Consider the following 6,687-nt stretch of genomic DNA (forward strand, 5'->3'; position numbering starts at 1 on the left):
GCAGGGCTTCACCTAAGCCGGAGCAGGAGAAACTGGGAGGGAGGAGAGGTGGAAGATTAGGGTTGAGGGAAGCGGGCAATGGCCAGCCACCCCACCCCTCTTTATATAGGGGGTCGGCTAAGGTTGCCCCCCTTGGCCCAAAACCATCTAGGGCCGGCGCAAGGGGAAGAGGGAACTTTCCTTCCCCCCAAGCCTTCCCCCTTTAGGGTTTCCCCTAAAACCGTAGGTCTGGCCGGCCTGGGCCTTGAGAGCTGGTGCGCGTGGCCCATTAGGGATGGGCTGCACCCCCTCAGCTCAGGTGTCCCCTACCGGGGTTGTGGGTCCACAGGTGGCACCCTAAACCTTATAGAAGCTTCTCGGTCTTCCACCGGAAAGTTCTCGAACTTTTCCGAACCCCAAAAATTACTTGCCTTATATGAATCTTATTATCCGGACCATTTCGTACCTCCTCGTGATGTCCTCAGTCTCATCCGCGACTCCGAACAATATTCGGTCTCCATCTCATATTCCATATCAACTATACATAATCGAACCCGAAGTGTGTCACCCTACGGTTCGCGAACTATGCGGACATAATCGAGACACCTCTCCGATCAATAACCAATAGCGGGACCTGGAGATCCATAATGGCTCCCACATATTCAACGATGACTTCATGATCGAATGAACCATTAACATACGATACTGATTCTCTTTGTCGCGCGATACTTTACTTATACGAGGTTCGATCATCGGTATCTCTATACCTAGTTCAACCTCGGTTACCGATAAGTACTCTTGTACCGTGATATTTCATTCCTTGTGACCTTGTCACATTTTTGCAAGCTAATTAGATGATAATCCACCGAGAGGGTCCAGAGTATATCTATCCATCATCAGGATGGAAAAATCCCACTCTTGATCCATGTGCTTCAACTCATACTTTGAGAATACTTAATCCCATCTTTATAGAAACCCATTTATGAAGTGGTGTTTGATGTAATCAAAGGATCCTTACGGTGTAAGGGGTTAACATGATCTCCTGGTCGAAGGATTAGGTTACTATGTATCGAAAGCTTATAGCAAGATGAACTTAATGACTTGATCTTACGCTGTGCTTACTATGGGTGTGTGTCCATTACATCATTCTCCTAATGACATAAACTTGTTATTAACAACATCCAATGTTCAGGATCAGGAAACCATGATCATCTAATAATCAACAAGCTAGTTTAACAAGAGGCTTACTATGGAATCTTTTATGTTCACAAAACACACAAGTATTAATGTTTCCGGTTAATACAATTATAGCATGGGATGCAAACATTTATCATAAATGCAAAGATATAATAATAACCACTTTATTATTGCCTCTTGGGCATATCTCCAACAGTCTCCCACTTGGACTAGAGTCAATAATCTAGATTAAATGGTAATGTACCTAACACCCATGGTGTTCTGGTGTAGGTCATGTTTTGCTATAGGGAGAACTTTAGTCAACATATTTGTCACATTTAGATCTGTGTGTACTTTGCAAATATTTATGTCACCATCTTCGACATACTCGCGAATTACATGAAAACCTAGCTTGATATATGATGAGGACATCCCTACCTCACTACCACCTCCGTCATTACCAACTGAAGATGAACCTGCTGTGAAGCTCAAGTCCAATGAAGTTCGGATTGGACCTATTACAAGGGCTCGTGCGAAGCTACTTAAACAACAGGTGAACTTGTTCCTAAACGATACTTTGATTGATCAGAACTTTATACTACCTAAGTCCCATTACTTATGTATCATCAGGTATGAAGAGGAGACAAGCATTGCACGAGGAGGAGAAGAGCAGCTGGACGTGAAGATGGACGTGGAGCTGGACATGAAGAAATCTCATGGACGCGCGAGGGAGGTGATACGTCTCCAACGTATCGATAATTTCTTGTGTTCCATGCCACATTATTGATGTTATCTACATGTTTTATGCACACTTTATGTCATATTCGTGCATTTTCTGGAACTAACCTATTAACAAGATGCCGAAGTGCCGATTCGTTGTTTTCTGCTGTTTTTGGTTTCGAAATCCTAGTAAAGAAATATTCTCGGAATTGGACGAAATAAAAGCCCAGGGGCCTATTTTCTCACGAAGCTTCCAGAAGTCCGAAGACGAAACGAAGTGGGGCCACAGGGGAGCCAAACCCTAGGGCGGCGCGGCCCCCCCTTGGCCGCGCCGCCCTGTCATCTGGGGCCCCTGTGCCCCCTCTCGACTTGCCCTTCCGCCTACTTAAAGCCTCCGTGACGAAACTTCCAGTACCGAGAGCCACGATACGGAAAACCTTGCGAGACGCCGTCGCCGCCGATCCCATCTCGGGGATCCTGGAGATCGCCTCCGGCACCCTGCCGGAGAGGGGAATCATCTCCCGGAGGACTCTACACCGCCATGGTCGCCTCCGGAGTGATGAGTGAGTAGTCTACCCCTGGACTATGGGTCCATAGCAGTAGCTAGATGGTTGTCTTCTCCCCATTGTGCTATCATTGTCGGATCTTGTGAGCTGCCTATCATGATCAAGATCATCTATATGTAATTCTATATGTTGCGTTTGTTGGGATCCGATGAATAGAGAATACTTGTTATGTTGATTATCAAAGTTATGCTTATGTGTTATTTATGATCTTGCATGCTCTCCGTTACTAGTAGATGCTCTGGCCAAGTACATGCTTTTAACTCCAAGAGGGAGTACTTATGCTCGATAGTGGGTTCATGCCGCATTGACACCAGGACGATGTGACGAAAGTTCTAAGGTTGTGTTGTGCTTGTTGCCACTAGGGATAAAACATTGATGCTATGTCTAAGTATGTAGTTGTTGATTACATTACGCACCATACTTAATGCAATTGTCTGTTGCTTGCAACTTAATACTGGAGGGGGTTCGGATGATAACCTGAAGGTGGACTTTTTAGGCATAGATGCAGTTGGATGGCGGTCCATGTACTTTGTCGTAATGCCCAATTAAATCTCACTATACTCATCATGATATGTATGTGCATTGTCATGCTCTCTTTATTTGTCAATTGCCCAACTGTAATTTGTTCACCCAACATGCTTGTTCGTCTTATGGGAGAGACACCTCTAGTGAACTGTGGACCCCGGTCCAATTCTCTTTACTGAAATACAATCTACTTGCAATACTTGTTTTTACTGTTTTCTCTGCAAACAATCATCTTCCACACAATACGGTTAATCCTTTGTTACAGCAAGCCGGTGAGATTGACAACCTCACTGTTTCGTTGGGGCAAAGTACTTTGGTTGTGTTGTGCAGGTTCCACGTTGGCGCCGGAATCTCTGGTGTTGCGCCGCACTACATCCCGCCGCCATCAACCTTCAATGTGCTTCTTGGCTACTCCTGGTTCGATAAACCTTGGTTTCTTTCTGAGGGAAAACTTGCTGTTGTGCTCATCATACCTTCCTCTTGGGGTTGCCCAACGAACGTGTGAAATACACGCCATCAAGCATATTTTCTGGCGCCGTTGCCGGGGAGATCAAGACACGCTGCAAGGGGAGTCTCCACTTCTCAATCTCTTTACTTTGTTTTTGTCTTGCTTTATTTTATTTACTACTTTGTTTGCTGCATTATATCAAAACACAAAAAAATTAGTTTACTTGCATTTACTTTATCTAGTTTGCTTTATTTGCTATTGCTAAAATGAGTAATCCTGAAGTTGAAGTTCGTTCATTTAAGCAACAAGGGGGAGAATGTTTAAAAGATGCTTGGTATAGAATTAGTGATGCCCATAATAGGTGCACTAAGAAACACTCCACCACTATCCTACTCAGGAATTTTTATGTTGGTATCTCTAGCTGGAATAGATATGTTCTTGATTGTCTCGCGGGAGGTAACTTCCTAGGCGCTCCCGCTTTAGAAGCTAGTTGCATTATTGAGAGTTTATTTGGAACACCACCTGTTAATGAAACTAAAATTGAAACCTCCCTTGAGGATGTTATGAAAAAATTGGAAACCATAGAGAAAAATTGTAGCGTTGAAACTAAATTGGAAATATTACTTGATAATACTGATAAACTTGATAAAATCCTAGGAGGAATTAATGAAAGAATTGCTACTCTAGAAACTTGCGCTATCCATGATAATCAAACCCATAGAATTGGTAAACTTGAAGAAGCTATGGGAAAATTGAGTTCAACTTTTTCTTCTTTTAAATTTAATGAGAAAGCTTATGTGGGTAAGGAGCAAAAGTTCATGTATGTCTCTAAGGTGCCTAAACCAAAGAATTACTATAGGCCTAAAATTGATAAAACTCCCAACACCCCTGGTAATAACGTTGATGCTTCATCTCTCGATGTTACTTGATACACACTTTCTGCGCCTAGGCGAAAGGCGTTAAGAAAAGCGCTTATGGGAGACAACCCATGTTTTTACCTACAGTACTTTGTTTTTATTTTGTGTCTTGGAAGTTGTTTACTACTGTAGAAACCTCTCCTTATCTTAGTTTTGAGTTTTGTTGTGCCAAGTTAAGCCGTTGATAGAAAAGTAAGTACTAGATTTGGATTACTGCGCAGTTCCAGATTTCTTTGCTGTCACGAATCTGGGTCCACCTCCCTGTAGGTAGCTCAGAAAATTACGCCAATTTACGAGCATGATCCTCAGATATGTACGCAACTTTCATTAAATTTGAGCATTTTCGTTTGAGCAAGTCTGGTGCCATTTTAAAATTCGTCAATACGAACTGTTCTGTTTTGACAGATTCTGCCTTTTATTTCGCATTGCCTCTTTCGCTATGTTGGATGAATTTCTTTGATCCACTAATGTCCAGTAGCATTATGCAATGTCCAGAAGTGTTAAGAATGATTGTGTCACCTCTGAATATGTCAATTTATATTGTGCACTAACCCTCTAATGAGTTGTTTCGAGTTTGGTGTGGAGGAAGTTTTCAAGGATCAAGAGAGGAGTATGATGCAACATGATCAAGGAGAGTGAAAGCTCTAAGCTTGGGGATGCACCCGGTGGTTCACCCCTGCATATATCAAGAAGACTCAAGCGTCTAAGCTTGGGGATGCCCAAGGCATCCCCTTCTTCATCGACAAATTATCAGGTTCCTCCCCTGAAACTATATTTTTATTCGGCCACATCTTATGTGCTTTTTCTTGGAGCGTCGGTTTGTTTTTGTTTTTGTTTTGTTTGAATAAAATGGATCCTAGCATTCACTTTATGGGAGAGATACACGCTCCGCTGTAGCATATGGACAAATATGTCCTTGGTTTCTACTCATAGTATTCATGGCGAAGTTTCTCCTTCGTTAAATTGTTATATGGTTGGAATTGGAAAATGATACATGTAGTAATTGCTATAAATGTCTTGGGTAATGTGATACTTGGCAATTGTTGTGCTCATGTTTAAGCTCTTGCATCATATGCTTTGCACCCATTAATGAAGAAATACATAGAGCATGCTAAAATTTGGTTTGCATATTTGGTTTCTCTGAGGTCTAGATAATTTCTAGTTTTGAGTTTGAACAACAAGGAAGACGGTGTAGAGTCTTATAATGTTTACAATATGTCTTTTATGTGAGTTTTGTCTGTACCGTTCATCCTTGTGTTTGTTTCAAATAGCCTTGCTAGCCTAAACCTTGTATCGAGAGGGAATACTTCTCATGCATCCAAAATACTTGAGCCAACCACTATGCCATTTGTGTCCACCATACCTACCTACTACATGGTATTTTTCCGCCATTCCAAAGTAAATTGCTTGAGTGCTACCTTTAAAATTCCATCATTCACCTTTGCAATATATAGCTCATGGGACAAATAGCTTAAAAACTATTGTGGTATTGAATATGTAATTATGCACTTTATCTCTTATTAAGTTGCTTGTTGTGCGATATGTAGGATAACTTTGCATAGAAAACAAAAATTTTCCTACCGCGAACACGCAATCCAAGCCAAGATGCAATCTAGAAGACGGTAGCAACGAGGGGGCGATCTGCACTGAGTTGAATGGTTTGAGCATGCATATTGTGAGAGAAGAACATTGGGCCGCTAACTAAAGCCATGATTCATGGTGGAAGTTTCAGTTTTGGACAAATATCCTCAAATCTCTAATGAGAAAAGAATTAATTGTTGTCAAATGCTTAAAGCATTAAAAGAGGAGTCCATTATCTGTTGTCTATGTTGTCCCGGTATGGATGTCTAAGTTGAGAATAATCAAAAGCGAGAAATCCAAATGCGAGCTTTCTCCTTAGACCTTTGTACAGGCGGCATAGAGGTACCCCTTTGTGAAACTTGGTTAAAGCATATGTATTGCGGTGATAATCCAGGTAGTCCAAGCTAATTAGGACAAGGTGCGGGCACTATTGGTACACTATGCATGAGGCTTGCAACTTATAAGATATAATTTACATGATGCATATGCTTTATTACTACCGTTGACAAAATTGTTTCATGTTTTCAAAATCAAAGCTCTAGCACAAATATAGCAATCGATGCTTTTCCTCTATGAGGACCATTCTTTTACTTTCAATGTTGAGTCGGTTCACCTATTTCTCTCCACCTCAAGAAGCAAACACTTGTGTGAACTGTGCATTGATTCCTACATACTTGCTTATTGCACTTATTATATTACTCTATGTTGACAATATCCATGAGATATACATGTTACAAGTTGAAAGCAACCGCTGAAACTTAATCTTCTTTTGTGT

Source organism: Lolium rigidum, unplaced genomic scaffold, assembly GCF_022539505.1.
Source record: "Lolium rigidum isolate FL_2022 unplaced genomic scaffold, APGP_CSIRO_Lrig_0.1 contig_68743_1, whole genome shotgun sequence".
Classification (NCBI taxonomy): domain Eukaryota; kingdom Viridiplantae; phylum Streptophyta; class Magnoliopsida; order Poales; family Poaceae; genus Lolium; species Lolium rigidum.